At 39.9% G+C, this 19682-nt stretch overlaps 1 protein-coding gene across 2 annotated transcripts in view; it reads left to right on the plus strand.

Annotated features, from left to right (window-relative positions):
* The window catches only part of PPM1L (protein phosphatase, Mg2+/Mn2+ dependent 1L), a 316224-nt gene that overhangs the window by 206261 nt on the left and 90281 nt on the right, over positions 1-19682 (plus strand). The window contains exon 1 of one of the 2 annotated variants that reach the window (XM_053599807.1): positions 4293-4368. The exons of the other annotated variant lie outside the window; for it this stretch is intronic. The gene's annotated coding sequence lies outside the window, so the exon portion shown is untranslated. Of the gene's footprint in view, positions 1-4292; positions 4369-19682 lie in introns of those variants that run through there. 2 annotated transcript variants of the gene reach the window in all.

Raw genomic sequence — 19682 nt, forward strand, 5'->3', positions numbered from 1 at the left:
CGTAGCTTTCTGTTTATGAATTTAAAACGACTGAATTTATCTTTCACAGAAGTGCCCCTTGAAGAGTGTGTTTAATGGAGGTTTATGCTACTATGGGTATTTCAACCTAATAGTGTAATTACCATATGTCATTAATCCTGTTTCTCCAGGGAATTTGCCTCCTTTCTCCTGTTAAAGCTAGAGGGTAACAAGAGCAAATGTTTTCAACTTTCACACATTATTCATTTTAAGTTGACAAGTTGAGGATGTGAAAAATAATACATCTAGATCAATTTTTGAAAAAGTGGAAACCATTAAGCTGTGTTCAAAATGAATGCCTCCTGCTTCCTCTGCTGTGCTGATGTTCACGTAAAACAACTTCTTGCTGCGTCTTTTATTTTTAGGTTTTGATTTTCTATGCCTTCCCTGCTCCTCCCCAGCCCAAATACTTTTTTGTAGGTTTCCTGCTGTGACAAAAGTCAAATAATGGGAAAGGAGGAAGGTTAATGTTTACCCCTAAGTGGCAAATTTAAGAGAAGATCATGTATTTCATGTTCTCTCGCTCTTTTCTGGGAGAAAGAGGTGGTACCATCTTTTATTTTTTTCTTTCCCTTTTGCCATTTTCTCCAGCCAACATTGTTTTTTTTTTTTTTTTTAGATTTTTTTTATTTTTTTTAATTAATTTTAAATCACAGCTGTGTACATTAATGCGATCATGGGGCATCCAACATTGTTATTATGAAAGTAATGTATATTTGTTGCATCAATTCTGAAAAATATAAAAAAAACTTAGAAAAAAAATTTCTCATGTTATTCCTCGGCCTCGAGAGAATGCTTATCGGTGGTTCTGAGTGCTGATACGTAGCACCTATGTGGTATTGCATAGTACATAGGACAGCTTGGTAACCAATATACTCAGTTACCAATAAAAGCTTTGACGTCTTTAAAACTTTCATATCAACATTTTTAATGGCTATATGGTATTTTTCCTATTATATTATTTCTATATAAGGATAACACGTAGTTATCTGAAGATCAAAACTTTCAAGCCCCAAAACGTAAAGGTAAGTCACAGTCCATATAACCCAGGCCTGAGTGAAGACCTGGGTATTGCTCTCTGAAGGCTGAGCTGCTTGGGACCATCCAGGTAACTTCAAGGACCAAACGTGTAGTCAGAGACTGTTCAACTCTTTTCAATTATAAGTAATGACTCCTGTGAACTTTATATTGGCAGTCATCTAATTCTTTCATCCCGAAGGATGTAGTTTTCATTCTGGTCTATTAATCTAATCTCCAACTCTGTGTTCTTTAGAGAATGGCATAATTTGCAACAGCCAGGGTAACCTTTCTGGAGGGCAAGAGGCTATGAGAATGACTGGGTGCATACGTCTGTCTGGGGATGTACACGCCTCTTTCTTGTGTTGGGTTTACCATGGTCAGAGTAGTGACGCATCAGTAAGAGTTTGAGGGTCCAGGGGTGCTGCGGTGCAGGAGAGCCCTCAGGAAACATGGAGGTAGCCCGTGTCCAGCCCACTGCCCTAGGGGTGTGGAAACAGTGATGCTCCAACTCCCCTTTGTTTTTTTCCCACTGACTTGCCCTGGGGCCCGAATTTGTGCACTTCAGGAACCCAATGGGAGAAAGAGCTGCAGTGATGGAGTCCTAATTGTACCAAATGAAAGCTCACTGAGTCAGCCAGGTTGTTAATGCATTGATATTTAATTACTAGCTGCTCCACTGCTGGAAAATGACATCAGACTGTTATATGAAATCTACTCCTAAAGAATGCACTTTCCTTTTGAATGGTTCTTGTTTTATTATACTATGCATTGTAAAAAAATATATATATATCAAGAAAACATCTCGATGTCCCAGTAAACCTTGCAGTGCCAGCCGCTGTGTCCTCACACCACCTTGGCTCTCCAGGCCGGCGTCTGGTTGTGGGCAGGTGCTGCAGGAGAAACACTTAGATTATTGCCAAATCTCCAAATTTCACCTGGCTCAAATCTCCCTTTGAAGAGCTTTGAAGTGGGGCCTTGATCCAGGTGATCTGTTTGGGTTCCGCCACCTCCCACCTCCTCTTTCACAACTTTGAATGTCGTGTGGAAAATTGGGAGAGAATTTAAAGTTGAATTTCTTGACATTTTAATGGTACAAGGCTCACTCAGCCCCTGGTATCTCTCTAATGACATTCACATGAAGTTCTGTAATAGTGTCTCTAAACAGTTGTAAATAAAAAGAGTTTCTCAGCTATATAATATTCCCAAGGGTATGTTTTGAAATAGGGTTTCGACATCAGCAGAAATGTTTATCATATTTTGCTTGTGTAATTATATCAAGTAATGGCAGAAACATCGTGATGCAAAGCAGCCTTACATACGGAGCATTAAAAATAGTTGTGAGAGTTATGTTTTCCAAATGGATTTGATAAATCCTGTTATATTTTCTTTTTAGGAGACTTTAATCTGTTGCCATTATGACTCTCATGTTGACCATGACCTTTAAATCCCTTTGTTTTTCATAACTTCACATAGGTAGAGTCCCATATGTATTAATAATCATGCAGTGTGTGGTAGGATAACTCTAAAGGGAAATGAATTTCACTTGAGAAAATGAAGCTAGTGTCAATTTTATGCTGGCAAGTAGGTTTCTTTCTCCTCTAATTTTTAGTTTAACTGAGATAATAAAAGTATGTTGTATACATAGCTCAGTGCCTGACCTACACTAAAATGTTAAGTATTAGCACTTGCTAATACTTATTTTTATTATACTCACTAAAATATTTCAGTTCATTTTTTTTTTTTTTTACCTCTACTAGTAGCTGCAATTTTTTTGTTTGAAATGATCTGAGTATTGGCTGGGTGTTGTGGTGGGAGCCTGTAGTCCCAGCTACTCAGGAGGCTGAGGCAAGAGAATCGCCCAAGCCCAAGAGCTGGAGGTTGCTGTGAGCTGTGATGCTATGGCACTCTACTGAGGGCGACAAAGTGAGACTCAGTCTATAAAAAAATTAAAAAAAAAAAAAGGAAATGATCTGAGTATTTACATAGTCTCTCAGGATTAAAAGAAAACTCTATGAATAAATTTGAATACCATACATTTCCCAGGAGCTAGTTAAATAATTTAAATTCATTACATTGTCATTTTTGAATTACAACTCTTCTCATTTATCTTCCATTTCATTTAATGATGGAAATACAAGAGAAATCTTTAACACAACAGGAGTAAAATGCCTATTGTCTGGATAAAGCATTTCAACACTTTGTACTTTTGAGTCTGTATTTATCCAGGTCCCCAATATTTCCTGTCCCAGAGTGCAGTGAATTAGCATGAAAAGTCACTGAATGTTAGAAACTATTGTGCCACAGTTTCATAAGTGTGTGTATTTTAATATTTAAATTATTGTTCAACATCACTTTTGGCAAATATGGTCTACATAAAACTTAGTGTGTGGTTTTAGTTTAGTGATATTTAAATATTCTCTAAAAGACTGATATACATGGAAAGTGCTTGTCCTGAAATACTACATGTTTTTAAATTCTTGGCAAGAATTCCATGCAAGTGTTTTTCCTGCTTCATTCTTCTATCATGACTTTTCATTACTACACTCTTGTAATGTTGAAAATCTGTCACACCATCTCATTTCTGCTGCCTTAGTTAAGGCTCAGTGAGAGAATTGCTGTTATTTAATAAATGGATTCATTCATTGTCACTAATGTGACAGAAGGAATTTGAAGCCATCTGATTTCTTAGCTGGTTCTGTTAATTCAGTAATGGCTTTATGCTGCCAATGGATGGCTATGAAGTCACTAAAGCCAACAGAGGTTTAGGAGAAACTTCTGTTCTAATAATACATGAAAATGTGACCATATTTTTTACCTTCTGGATAATCAACATGCCTTCTGTTCATTAGGCTCAAGCAATTTGACTTTGAAAGATTACCACTTGTAATAGTTGCAAAACAGTCGCATTAACAACCTGTTAATAACAAACTATTGTTTTTCCTCTGCTATTAGTCGATCAATATTATGGTTAATTCTCAGGATTTCCAGGTTATATAGGTTTGCAGATTCTCTTTGCAACCTACCTTAAATACTCATTATGGTAGAGGGAAATGAAATTTACAGAGTGAAATTTAAGACAGAAAGGGATTTTGAAGATCATCCAATCCAGCCCCTTCATCCCACTTCCCTGTTTTACAGATGAAGGGACCAAGGACCATCAAGGTTCAGGAGCCCAAAGCCCTAGCAAGTGAGCAGGAACCCAGGGCTCCTAGGCTCGTTCAGGACCCCTTCCAGAAGCTGGAATAATTATTGCCCCATGGTTTACTATGGAATAGAACGAATTGCCCAAAGAAAGCACGCCTAGCCCACTTCTAAAGGTTTTTGAAGCAGGTAGGTGTTGGGGAGACACTTTGTTATTAAAGCAGGTCCATGGTGACACTCCAACGACAGAGCATTGGCAAGGCTCTGAAAAATGGGGTCAGAAATAGCATGTGCTGTCTTAGAGTTGTAATGAAGAATAAGTAATACATTTAAGTAGCCTACATTCAACATATACAAAGTTTAGTAAATATTCGCTATTACTATTTAATACTAGAGAATTAAGATTCCTAAGTATCCTAACCTGCTTCCAGCCTGCTGTTACTTCTTCTGCCATTTCTCAACCTTTGCCTTCTCTCCCCCCGCACTCACTCTCCCCCCACTCCAGCCCTGTAACCCTCTAGCCCTGTGACCTAGTTTTAGGCTCCCACACAGCCTGGCTTTTCACGCCTCTGTCTTTATGCGGATTTGCTCTTTGCCTGGATTGCTGGCGGCCCATTGTTCTGTCAGCAACTCAGATTCAGCTCATATGTGCCTTGTGACATGGGGCTTCTAAGGCTTCTCAATTAGATAGTTTATTGTGTTCTTTGTAGTAATTTCTTTACAAGTTGTGTCCTTAAATCATAAGCTCTTAGAGGGCAAGGACTCTTTTCGCTCTGTATTCAGCACAATGCTTGGAGCACTGTAAACACTCAAATGTTGAAAGAATGAATTATCAGGCGTGGTTTTTCCTGATCTTCTTTTCATGGCTTTTTCATGGCTGTGAATTTCCACAGTCGCTCGTGTAGTAGACAAGAGGACAGCCATTCCTTATGACATTTATTCATTTCCCCTCTTGAATGTCACGGAAGTTAGCCATTTCACTTGATTCATGGGCGCCATCTGGTGGAGAAAAGGCTAATTACACACCTGTAGTGTACGCAGGCCTGACCAGTACCATATGGAGATTGAGACTATTACTGTTCATTGATACTGGAGCTTTCACTGTTTCCTGGTAGCTTCCAGGAGCACAGTCAGCAAAAACTCCCTTGGTCACTTTCTTTTCATTCCTGTTCTTTGGTTTCTTAATTAAGAAGTTGGTCAATTATGAATGTACCATTAATCTGACCAATATACTACTTGTATAGTAACTCCTGTGGTTTAAGGTAAATGGATTAAAGGTTTGGATATTTAATTTTTGAAATGTTTCTATGACATTGAAGTTTTATGATTCATTTCCCAAGCTTTCAAGAATCTACCTAATGCCTAATGTTGTACAAAGTGCTAAAGAACCAGAAACGAGACAGTCTTGGTCCAGATGAGGAATATTTAGGTGATAATGTAAAGCTACTATGTAACTTTTCAGAGGAGACATTATACCCACTCTATTTAGAATTCCTCATGTTCATCAACCCATCCGTGTGCATCATCATTGTAAAGTGACCAGTTTTGTTCATGCCATTTGATGAATTTTCTTAGAGTATATGAATCTGAAGAGAAATTGATAGTTTGATAAAAAGTTTGTCCTAAAATATTACATGTTTTTTAATTCAAATTCATCCAATATCCACATTTCTATATTTTGTACACTTCATTTGTCTGAAAGAGAGAGCCCCCCCCCCCATTTAGGTTACCTGGACCATTGTAATGACCACAAAGTGAGCACAAAAGGACTAAGGGAAGTGGTCACAAAGCCCATGCACCTTCCTCCAACTAGAAGCTGCACTTTCAGTCTTGAGGCTGGACGATGGTGCACGAACAGCCTCTTAGCAGCCGTGGAGGACCCTGTGGAGGACTCAGTGACCAGCATGATTTGATTTGATGTGGGAACCAAACTCACATACAGAAAACATACATGCTACACCCCCCCTTTCACGCGCTGAAGATGGCCTTCAGTCAATCAAGGAAATGCTGGATTTTCTTCCGTGCATTCATTTTTAAAAGCTGTAGAGTATGTTTCATATACTTTTATGAACATTTTCATCAAAAGTGGTTACAATAATTTATCATTGAGAATAATAAAATTGAGTTAAATGAAACACTCCCTTCTGTGGAACTCTTCATTCACTAATGGCACTCGGTAAATGAGGTTATTGTGGAACAGAACTATCATTCGTAGCATTTTCATTTGAAAAATTACATAAGACACACACATACGTGTATCCAAACTTTTCTATTTAATTGAACTGGAAAGGACTGAGAATGTACCTAGTGTTTAGGAACGAAGTCATTAAAACGTGTTATATATACAATTTTGTCTTGTGCTTTTCTTAAAGGAAAGATTTCAAATAGAATCAGCCACCTGTCTTGTAAAGTTCTCGTAACCTCTGCTATTTAACTAACTGCTTGAATGTGGACATATGACTTGTGTTAAAAAGAAAATCTGGTCCATCGTATCTCGTAAGTCAATTTGACTTATTTAATGGCTTCTTTATCCTATGGCACCTAAGTCTTCTCCAAAACAAGTTTGGAGAAGGATCACAGGTACTACCTTGGGGAATAAAAAGAAATTAATAGTTGACTATACTGTAGATGGCAAAGTTTATAATATTTTCTAGTCATTTCCACCATGATTTATGACATGTGGAAATTGTTGCAACAATAACTCTTTGGGTGGATCCCTCTTGGATAGGCCTGTCTGTGTATAGGACATAAGGAGAGGACACTGCTCTAGAGTGGAAATTTTTCTTGCCATTTCGGAGGCACCAGCCTTCACTAAGTAATTCATTATTCTAAGGTCGGAGCAGCTGTGACTCACTATAATTATGGATTTATGGTGTCCCTGAATCCTAATTCAAACTTTACATGTCCCTCTGGAACCTTTTAAAATTTCTTGTGATTAGGTAGTTCCTAACAAATGACAGTTTTGAGAATCTAAGGTTGCTTAAGTTAGTTTTTTGCCTATTGTTTTTAGAATGCTTAATACAATTTTCATTTTTTATCTTACATCAAGTAAAGCAGTTGCCTTTTATAGCACCTGACTGCATTTTTAGCCATCCATTTCCTCTGAGAATTGGTACCAGACTGTAATTTATGAGACTCCCTCTAACTTTTTAGGTTGGATGGTCAAATGGAAAAGAATAAAATGCTTAAGGAACACCTTTGGAGGGTTAGAATTTTTAAATCACTCTGTTTGGTTCACATAGTAAATTGTACATCAAATTGATTTGTAATTATCTCTTCAAATAGTCATCTCTGTAACTAGCTTGTGGGCTATTTCAAGGTAGGACTATGGACAGCTTAACTTTTGTATACCTGGAACCTAATATATTGCATTTATACATGAAGGCATATAATAAATGCAAACTAAATAATATTAATATGTATGCATATGTGCTAGTTTTGTTTAGTTTGGCCATTTATCTATACCAGGGTTTGGCAAAATTTTTCTTTAAAGAGCCATGTTGTAAATATTTAGGCTTTGTGTACCAGGCAGTCTCCGTCTCAACTGCTCAACTCTCCCAATGTAGTAGAAAAGCAACCACAGATGATATGTGAACAAATGGGCAGGGCTGTGTTCCAATAAAACTTTATTTACAAAAACAGGCATTTGGGCTCCAGTTTGCACCTTGGATTTAGACCAAAGTTCATGAACAGGATTCATCTCATATCTTAACTTTGATTAATTGGTGGCTGCCTTGGAATACTATATTGAGAAGGATTCTGATTATCAGTCTGGGTTGAGAGGCAAATAGTTCTTTGATTATTTAATAACGCCCAACATAGGCATTGTTTTGATTCTTCCTGTAATTTGTTTTAAGGATACTAACTTGTGTAGATGGTTGCCTTTATTTCTTTGCATTGGGCATCAAGAAACTCAAAATTTTTAATTCATCTCTAACAAATGCAGGTGGCCCCTGAACGCCACCATGTTTGAATTGTGCAGGTTCACTGACGTGGACTTTCTTCCCCCTCTGCCCGCCTCCCCCAGACAGCAAGACCAACCTCTCCCTCCTCCCCCCGCCTTCTCAGTGTGAAGATAGTCGGCTTCCACTTAATGAAGGGTAAATATATTTTGTCTTCCTTACAGATTTTAGTAACATTTTCTTTTCTCTTACTTTATTGTGAGAATACAGTGTGGAATAACTATAGCACATGAAAATGTGTGTTATTGACTGTTTATGCTGTTGGCAAGGCTTCTTGTAAACACTAGGCTATTAGTAGTTCAGTACTGGGGGTGTCAGAGGTTACACAGATTTTCACTGCACAGGGATTGGCACCCCTAACCCCATGCTGTTCAAAGGTCAACTGTAAAGGAATCTTAAAGCACATATTCAATGTCCCTCCTTAAACCTAGTTTCATTTCATTTCTTATTTTTGTTAGTCCTGAATTCCTAAAACTTGCCTACATAAAGTAGTTATGAAACTGTAGATTTTGCTGGAGAGCAAAGGATTACTAAGAATGTACAAAGACACACCTGCAAAACAATGGCAATCATGTCTACTGTGTGTGTGTTCTAAGATTAAATGAATTTATACAAGTACCAAGTATATAGTACCTGGCACACAGTGAATAGTTGATAAATAGTTGTTAAACATATGCTTTTTAGGGAGGCTGAGGAAGGTGGATTGCCTAAGCTCACAGGTTTGAGACCAGCCTGAGTCAGAGCGAGACCTCATTTCTAAAAATAGCCAGGCACTGTGGTGGGCGCCTGTAGTCTCAGCTACTTGGGAGACTGAGGCAAGAGAATTGCTTAAGCTCAAGAGTTTGAGGTTGCTGTGAGCTTGACTCTACCGAGGGTGACAAAGTGAGACTGTCTCAAAAAAAAAAAAAAAAAAAAAAAGCAAACCAGAACAAAATAAGCAAGCAAAAAACCCAGAAGTATACTTTCTAGAGAGTTCAGGCAGCATACCTACATGGGTGAATCACATTAGTTTTAATTTCTCTGGCCCTTCTCCCAGGTAGGTGGGAAAAATCCCTGGAAATGTAAATGCTCTCTCAGGATTACCCACATTTCATCTTTTGGAACTGAGACTTTCCCAGTGGGAAGTATTAGGCCACACCATACATTTGAGTCTTTTCCTTCTCTGCTGTCTGCATCTTTCTACGTGTAACAAGACCGTTGTCCTCAGAGGAGAATGATGAAGTGGGACTTGGAATGAGGAGACCATTGGGCGCCTGCTGCCTTTGGAAGCACCACTTTCTTATACGGATGCAACTTCCACACATTTCTTAAAAGAGCTTAGTTTTATTGCACTAACTTTGGAGGCATGAATTTTACAACTCAAGATGAATGATTTTGAATTAGTTGCTATAAATCAACTGATGCTTTTTTAGCCCACAGTCCCCTTCATAAAAGAACATCTTTTCTGACTTTTACAAAGTGACTAGTACAAGACTTCCCAAAGTGTTATGATTGTGTTATAGCAAAAAGTCAAAATGGTGTAAGGTCAACACCAGAGAGAAGTGTGAGCGGACGGAGGGCTGTGGCTCCACAGCTGCCTACTGTGAAGGAAGGCAACAGCGTGAGCAGGTGAGAGAGAGAAAAAGCCAAAGACACAGAGGCTGCCTGGGAAGTCAGCGGCTTGTTGGGCCTCACGTTGTTTTAAATGCAGATTCTTTGTAATAAATCCATTTTAATGAAAAGAAATTTAGAAACTTCCCCTCCACAAGTAGAAAGTGACTAGCTGCTTGTGGGCAAATGTCAGGCATATGTATCCTTTCCTTGAGACCCTGGATAGACCCAAGGGCTGGTGTAAAACCCTCAGCAGGAATCAATCTTGACTTCTTTCCTCCTCTAGAGTGCCACTTTTATTTAGCATGGCTCTAAGAGATCCACATTTTTGAAAAGTCATATGCTGTTTTTCCTGCCTGCGTCAGTCTCTTACTCCTCATCCCTGTGCTTGTGAACCTCCTGATCATTGTTTAGGTCTCGGCTTACATATCACTTTTGCAGAGAAACTCTCTCGGCCCTCCCCAGGCTGTTGAGGTTCTTTCGTTGTATATCCTCGAAGAATCTTGTTAATGTCTGTGTCCCCGCAGACTGTAAGCACCATGAGACCAGGGACATGTCTGCTTCTGCCCATCTAGCACGGTGTCTGACACAGCCGATGACAGACTTGGTTGAAAGGCTGTCACCCTGCTTATCTGGGTGTCATCTGTTGGCGTTGGAGTGGGACTTGGGAAAAGACATCTTTCTCTAGAAGGCCCATGAACTATTTACTCAAACTTTAAAATGTATCTCCTTATAATACGTATTTATCCAAACAGGTGCATTCACTGCTGAAATTGTAGCTTTTTCACAAAATTATGTATCCCACTTTCCTCTTGCTAAAATAAGGCAGCCTTCCCAGCCCTGCGCGCGGTTCTGCAACACTGCCGGCCGTGCCCATTTCCTTTGCCTTCTGCTACATTTTGCTGCAGTTCTCCAGGACTTAACATTTCACTTGCAGATCAGTGTTCTGACCAGCCTGAGAACGGTCAAGAGGAAATCACTGTGCTCTCCCACGGGTCACTGTGTGCCCTGTTTGCACACAGCTTGCTGAGACCAGCTTGATTGCACACACACGGCTGGGGGAGGGTTCCAGGTGCGCTCTGGCATCAGAGCTATTCAAGGTCAGCTGGTTTGCTTCAAGGGCAAGCTCAGCCTTCCTGAGGCTGAGCAGACTGGCAGCCTTAAAGCCTGTGGCACTGAAGGTTGACAGGCCAGGCAGGAATGTCATGGTATGTAGTCAAGGTTTTATAAGAATTAAAAATATTTCCTTGCCAAATTGAGTCTTGGAAATGTGGAGGACTAATGTTGTGGAGAGTCTTATGCAACCCTAAATATTAAAATTCATTAAAAGCATTATAAAAATGCACATGCCCAGATGTTATAAAATCAGAATCTCTAGGGGGTGGAATCTGGTGTTTCTCACCTGTTAGTGAGTCTGTTATAATACAGTGCAGGCTTAAAAAGCGGAGAGTCAGAGAGTCTCTCTTTAAAAAACTTGATTTACTAAATATGGTGCAGGGCCCATGAATCTGCTTCCCCTAAAGGAGTTCTTCCCCTCTCCCCAGGCCACCCTGTTGGGGAACCACCCTGCAGAAACACTGATCAAGCCCAGTCACCAAATCTTGCAGAGAAACTGAAGCCCTGCCCCAATGCCTCTCCCGTGAGTGGATCTAAGTCTAGTAAGGATTCACGGTGACCCGTCCATGAGCTTCAGACCTGGATCCCTAAGACAAGACATGAGATGTCTGTGTGTGTTTTTTCTGGGAAGAAGATCTATTTTAGTCAGGTTCAAAATTATACAAAAATATTTGGAAACACATTATAAGTAGGTACAACAGGCTCCAGCTCTGTCCAGATCAGCAGTCTTGCAAGTGGTTTCCTGAGGCATAAAATAAGATGCTCAGGAAGTATAATAGTGTGACATTTATGTGCTTTTGTGGCAGAAGAGAGGCAGAGGTCAGGATGAAAGGAGGAAACATTGTGGGCGTGGTCCACAAGAAAAATTCTTTGAGGTTGTGTAGAATTATCACTCACAGAATATCAAGCTGGCCTTAAAGCACCCAGTCCCCACCCTTCCCTTCTGGTGTGCCTGTGTTAGACGAGGTGACAGGAAAACCCTCATCTGTGAAAAATCTTCTGTCCTGCCCTGCTAGTTGCTCATAAACCAGTGACGAGGCAAACAGGTGACCAGTCAGAGACACTGAAGTGGCTGAGAGTGATCCTGGAGGTCTGAACGTGAAACACGGCCGAGGTGGGACGAGGAAGGTAGCAAGAGCTTTAATTCTGAGAAGCTGCTTTTGCAACCTACGCGGTTATTCTTATCTGAATGGGAGAAGTTTTTCAACGGTGTACGCACACTGCGAGCTGTTGAACGTGTTCTTTATCCTTGGGTAATGCAGCAAGTGCAGTCTGCGGGGTAAGTCGGCCTCACACCAGCTTTGGTGGGAGATCTTGAGGCAGCCAGAAGAGTCCCACAGGCTCAAGCAGCACAGGTCTTGGCGTTTTCTCTACGTGCAGTTGCAGAGTAGATAAGCCCTGTCTGTCCTTGTCTCTGCTGTCACTCTTGGTGTCCCATTCTGAGGAGTTTCCCTGGTGCCTCACTGCTCCTCTGCACTGCGGGTGCCTTATAGGTAAAAGTCTTCTCAACTTGTCCACACTAAGACTGAACGTTACTGAGTCCATTACTCTTCCTCAAAATATTTGCCTTTTGTTAGGGGAGGAGCTGACATTAGCCAAAGACTGAAGCTATGATGATAGGATGTCAGGAATCAAAGAAAGCCGAAAGGGAAAATGATTTGGGGGCGAGGATCCTCCTTGGGTTCCATCCTACCGAGGCAGATCCAGCTCCCATGAAGAAAGGATCGCCTTTCTCTCCATGTCCACTGCACATACAGGGAGGCCTGAATCTCACCCTGGTTATGAAGGCGCTTCTCAACCTTGTGTCCCCAGCATTGATCTGCAGCTTCCCTGCCAGCCTGGCCACCCCAACTTTCTGCAGGGGCACCATAAAGCCACCGGACAGGTGGCTGCAGAGCAGAAGCCGAGGGAGGCCCAGTGGGGGTCCTGGCACTGCTCCTATACAAATAGTGTTTGCCAGCCAGGGAACATTTTATCTGTTTTGGTCGGGTCCCTGAGGGGCTGCTCTACTGTCAGAGCTATGGAGATTTTTGATTCATAACTCATGAGTGTTTTATAATTCATTTACAACAGTTTGTCCCCGTGGCTTCCCGAATTCCCAATGGCATTTTCAGTTAGCATTCTGCATGGAACTTTCCAGAATATATTTGGATAGCATTCATGGAAGTTAGTATTTCCCCAAGCTTTATAGCTCAAGATTCAGAAATGGAAGAAAATTTTATCAGTAATTAACTGTCATTTTTGAAAATATGAAACACATTTCTTTAACGACTATTACTTTGCATTTTTTTCTATAGAACTCAAGTGTATAGACTGTGAAACACTTTCTTCTTTCTGTAACTGCTGCAAATGTAAACCATCACAGAATTTAGCCAGACTGCTTTGGCTGAGCACTGCTTGTTTTCTCGACAGATTTATGAAAAAGTCTGCTGTTAAACCACTTTTTGTTGCCATCTCACATGAGAACTTAGATGTTTGTGTATGTGTACTGTACAAAAAATTAGAGAAAGACCGTGGATCTAGTATAACCTATTCCCCGGAATCCCTTAACCTTTCCATGGGAATATATGTGACAACTGAGGGGCAAAGAATTCATCATCACCACTTTGGTAGTAGGAAAATAACCTCAACTTTTCTTTAGACTGTAAAGAAATACATTTTTTAATCTGTCAGACTTTGAATGTAGATTTTGATCCAAATAAGGAAAATGGACCACATGGCCAAACAATATTTCATACCGTGGCTAAATTATGTCTTCCCACAGTTAGAAAGTAGAGATCTGGAAGAGGGAGGTGAGTTAGTTTTTATATGGAAAGGTGCCCATCTGCTTTTAGGGACGCCATGATACAGGAAGAGGGATTTGAGCTATATTTTCATGCCCTGGCATGCTTGGTGCTACACATGAATACGATATCAGATTAAATATCAATTAGAGGATACATTTATTAAAGATTTGTCATGTGAAGAATCCCAGAGGAATTGTCCTGAGTAATCTGTAAACGTCAGTCTCCACGTTCAGTTGGTCATACGATCGAGTCCTCACGTCCTGAGTGCTGTGCCCTCTGCATGGCCATTTTGCCACATGACTGACTGGCATTGGCGTGTCTGAGGTATTGGTTTTCCAGAACAATCTTAAATCTTTGTAAGAAGGGTAAAATTTCATTTATATGCTTCTGGTTTAAGCCTGGGACTTTTTCCCTCAATGCTGTATTTCTTGAAGGACTCAAATTTGGATTCTTGAGGCAGAATTATGAATTCAGGAGTATGAGACTGTCAACTCAAAGATGCTTTTCTTATTTAAATAACCTCTCCAGATCAAAAGTGCCAAAGGCTAAAAATGGCAAGAAATGACACTTGGCAGGAAGGAGAGGGGGACTTCCTTCCTTTTGTCCTTTCCCTGGCTGGCAAGGGCACTCACTCTGACTTTGTTTTAAAGTGCCTGGAGCCAAAGAGGAGCTGTCAGAAGTTAATGATATGTTACCACAAGAAAGATGGATTCTAGGGTGGACCTCAGTAAATTAACATACTAAATCAGCAAACACACAGTCACTCCCCTCCAAGGGCAGTGAAACCTTGCCTGCAATAAAATATTACGCCCTTCTCCCTTCGGTCTTCCTCAGGAACAAATTTTGAAGGGTTCTCATGATTTCTTCTTTAACCTCTGGATACCTTGTGATCGTCCCTGAATTACTTCAAAATTTCCCAGAATTCAGCCCCTTTCTTGTTGAGTATTTGCAGAACTCATTTCCCATCTTATTTCTGTGTATGTCTTTCTCAGAGCCAAAGTCTCCTCACAGAGGGTCACTGATGAGACACCCTGAGAGCCAGGTGGAGCATCGTACCAGGAGATCAGTGTTACACTTACCCTGGGTGTGGGTACAGAGGTCCACCCTTTGCTTTAGTCTCCTTATGGTCTACTTCAAAAGCTCATGTCCACTCACAGCACATGAACCTGAACAGTGTGTCCCAGGTCAGGGGTGTGTGCCCTATAAATAAAGCTGAAAGGTGCTGCCCTCAGCTGTCCCATTCAGTTCAGTGGAGCTTGAGGATTCCTCTCTGCTCATCTCGAAATCCTTTATTTTTGTATGTATGTTAAGTAAAATAGAGAGGGGAGGGTAATGTATAAAATCATAGAATTTGACAGATGTTAAAATTCTAAAACATCTTATATTGGCAAAGCATTCTCTAGAACAGTGTTTTTCAATCTTATTTATCTCCCAGAACACTTGAAGGTATAGTTAAACTTCTGCAGCACACATAAATTATGTTGATTTAAAAAAGTAAAAAAAGAATATACTTACTGTGCTTTGAATTTCTTTAAAAAATAATGATCTTTTAAAATTTTTGCGATACACAGGTTGAAAATCACTGCCCTCGAGGCTGTTTAGAACTGAAAGCTTACATACTAAATAAGTATCAATTTGTCTTAAGATCCATGCCTATTTGTGTATTGGATTTGTAAAACGTCTCTTTCCAGTATTTCATGTGTTTTGTTTGCAGATTGAAATCGCAGGTTCCTCAAACCCCACAGGGTAACCTTTTCCTCTTAGAACTGGAACCAGACAAGGTTGTCCTCTGTCACCTTTACTATTCAACATAGTGCTGGAAGTTCTAGCCAATACAATTAGGCAAGACAAGGAAATAAAGGGAATCCAAATGGGAGCACAGAAGGTCAAACTCTCCCTCTTTACTGATGACATGATCTTAGAGAATCCCAAAGACTCAACCACAAGACCCTAGAAGTCATCAAAAAATACAGCAATGTTTCAGGATATAAAATCAATGTCCACAAGTCAGTAGCCTTTGTATACACCAATAACAGTCAAGATGAGAAGCTAATTAAGGACACAACTCCCTTCACCATAGTTTCAAAGAAAATGAAATACCTAGGAATATACCTAACGAAGGAGGTGAAGAACCTCTATAAAAAAATCATGAAATCCTCAGAAAGGAAATAGCAGAGGATATTAACAAATGGAAGAACACATCATGCTCATGGATGGGCAGAATCAACATTGTTAAAATGTCTATCCTTCCCAAAGCAATCTACCTATTCAATGCCATTCCTGTCAAAATACCAACATTGTACTTTCAAGATTTGGAAAAAATGATTCTGCGTTTTGTATGGAACCAGAAAAAACCCCGTATAGCTAAGGCAGTTCTTAGTAATAAAAATAAAGCTGGGGGCATCAGCATACCAGATTTTAGTCTGTACTACAAAGCCATAGTGGTCAAGACAGCATGGTACTGGTGCAAAAACAGAGACATAGACACTTGGAATCGAATAGAAAACCAAGAAATGAAACTAACATCTTACAACCACCTAATCTTCAATAAACCAAACAAGAACGTACTTTGGGGGAAAGACTCCCTGTTCAATAAATGGTGTTGGGAGAACTGGATGTCTACATGTAAAAGACTGAAACTGGACCTACACCTTTCCCCACTCACAAAAATTGATTCAAGATGGATAAAGGACTTAAATTTAAGGCATGAAACAATAAAAATCCTCAAAGCATAGGAAAAACACTAGAAGATATTGGCCTGTGGAAAGACATCATGAAGAAGACTGCCATGGCAATTGCAACAACAAAAATAAACAAATGGGACTTCATTAAACTGAAAAGCTTCTGTACAGCTAAGGAGACAACAACCAAAGCAAAGAGACAACCTACACAATGGGAAAGGATATTTGCATATTTTGAATCAGACAAAAGCTTGATAACTAGGATCTATAGAGAACTCAAATTAATCCACATGAAAAAAGCCAACAATCCCTTATATCAATGGGCAAGAGACATGAATAGAACCTTCTCTAAAGATGACGGACGAATGGCTAACAAACACATGAAAAAATGTTCATAATCTCCATATATTAGAGAAATGCAAATCAAAACAACCCTGAGATACCATCTAACCCCAGTGAGAATGGCCCACATCACAAAATCTCAAAACTGCAAATGCTGGTGTGGAGGTGGAGAGAAGGGAACACTTTTACACTGCTGGTGGGACTGCAAACTAGTACAACCTTTCTGGAAGGAAGTATGGAGAAATCTCAAAGCACTCAAGCCAGACCTCCCATTTGATCCTGCAATCCCATTACTGGGCATCTACCCAGAAGGAAAAAAATCCTTTTATCATAAGGACACTTGTACTAGACTGTTCATTGCAGCTCAATTTACAATCGCCAAAATGTGGAAACAGCCTAAATGCCCACCAACCCGGGAATGGATTAACAAGCTGTGGTATATGTATACTCTGGAATACTATTCAGCTATTAAAAAAAATGGAGACTTTACATCCTTCGTATTAACCTGGATGGAAGTGGAAGACATTATTCTTAGTAAAGCATCACAAAAATGGAGAAGCATGAATCCTATGTACTCAATTTTGATATGAGGACAATTAATGACAATTAAGGTCGTGGGGGGTGGGGGTGGAAGGAAAATCAGAGAGAGGGAAGGAGGGAGAGGGGTGGGGCCTTGGTGTGTGCCACACCTTCTGGGGGCAAGACATGATTGCAAGAGGGACTTTCCCTAACAATTGCAATCAGTGTAACCTGGCTTATTGTACCCTCAATGAATCCCCAACAATCAAAAAAAAAAGGAAAAAAAAGAAATCGCAGGTTCCTTTTTGATAGAGGCTCTTTCTCCCAAAATTGTCAAGTCCAATGTGCTTGACTCAGCAGACAGTCAATAAATTAGAGTTGGCTGGCAGACAGGTTTTCTTTTTAAGATGAATTGTGAAGTACTTAGCAGCTCTTAAAATATACTTTTGCACCCCCCCAAATTCTTTAATGTTTATCGCTTATTTCTTAAGTAACCTACCACTATAATAGGAAATACATTCTACCGTGTTCCCAGAGTTTAAATTCTTTTCTTTCTATTGATCCTTCTTGCTCACTGAGTTCTTTTTATAGGGTATACTTTAGTCCTTTACTGTCCTTCAGGCTGAAACTGGTGTAATATGAACGTATGTGAATTCCATGGGGAGATTCGTTGTATATACCACCACGGATACATTTGGATAATCTCAAACCTAAGCATCCTGGGGGAATTAACACCCCCCCAGGCCACCCTTCACTCACATGTGCAGGTCTGAGGCACATCCTGCACGAGTCCTCAAAGGGTCCCTACCAGAATTAACCCTGTTGCCAAAAGAAGAAATTAAGGCAAGAATTAGAAAACTGCTGGATGCTCTTTGCTGTTTGTAGAAGGTAGGTTAGGCCAAAGTTTAAAGGATACGAAGGATTGGTCCAAATTAGTAATGAGTCTACTTTCACTCAAAAGTTATTATGAAGATATGGAAAGGAAAGGGTATAAATTGCTTAGAAAAGCATAAAGTGCTACACACGTGCAAGATACTGATAATGGAAAAATAATGTGATTGTCTCTGGAATAATTAGGTTATAAGAATATGCAATTTACATGATCTTATACTTAGAGAACCCCAAAGACTCAACCACAAGACTCCCAGAAGTCATCAAAAAATACAGTAATGTTTCTGGATATAAAATCAATGTCCACAAGTCAGTAGCCTTTGTATACACCAATAACAGTCAAGATGAGAAGCTAATTAAGGACACAACTCCCTTCACCATAGTTTCAAAGAAAATGAAATACCTAGGAATATACCTAACGAAGGAGGTGAAGGACCTCTATAAAGAAAACTATGAACTCCTCAGAAAGGAAATAGCAGAGGATATTAACAAATGGAAGAACATACCATGCTCATGGATGGGAAAAATCAACATTGTTAAAATGTCTATACTTCCCAAAGCAATCTACTTATTCAATGCCATTCCTATCAAAGTACCTACATGGTACTTTCAAGATTTGGAAAAAATGATTCTGCGTTTTGTATGGAACCAGAAAAAACCCCGTATAGCTAAGGCAGTTCTTAGTAACAAAAATAAAGCTGGGGGCATCAGCATACCAGATTTTAGTCTGTACTACAAAGCCATAGTGCTCAAGACAGCATGGTACTGGCACAAAAACAGAGACATAGACACTTGGAATCGAATTGAACACCAAGAAATGAAACTAACATCTTACAACCACCTAATCTTCGATAAACCAAACAAGAACTTACCTTGGGGGAAAAACTCCCTATTCAATAAATGGTGTTGGGAGAACTGGATGTCTACATGTAAAAGACTGAAACTGGACCCACACCTTTCCCCACTCACAAAAATTGATTCAAGATGGATAAAGGACTTAAATTTAAGGCATGAAACAATAAAAATCCTCAAAGAAAGCATAGGCAAAACACTGGAAGATATTGGCCTGGGGGAAGACTTCATGAAGAGGACTGCCATGGCAATTGCAACAACAACAAAAATAAACAAATGGGACTTCATTAAACTGAAAAGCTTCTGTACAGCTAAGGAGACAATAACCAAAGCAAAGAGACAACCCACACAATGGGAAAGGATATTTGCATATTTTCAATCAGACAAAAGCTTGATAACCAGGATCTATAGAGAACTCAAATTAATCCACATGAAAAAAGCCAACAATCCCTTATATCAATGGGCAAGAGACATGAATAGAACTTTCTCTAAAGACGACAGACGAATGGCTAACAAACACATGAAAAAATGTTCATCATCTCTATATATTAGAGAAATGCAAATCAAAACATCCCTGAGATATCATCTAACCCCAGTGAGAATGGCCCATATCACAAAATCTCAAAACTGCAGATGCTGGCGTGGATGTGGAGAGAAGGGAACACTTTTACATTGCTGGTGGGACTGCAAACTAGTACAACCTTTCTGGAAGGAAGTATGGAGAAACCTCAAAGCACTCAACCTAGACCTCCCATTCGATCCTG

Source organism: Nycticebus coucang, chromosome 8 (assembly GCF_027406575.1).
Source record: "Nycticebus coucang isolate mNycCou1 chromosome 8, mNycCou1.pri, whole genome shotgun sequence".
Taxonomy (NCBI): domain Eukaryota; kingdom Metazoa; phylum Chordata; class Mammalia; order Primates; family Lorisidae; genus Nycticebus; species Nycticebus coucang.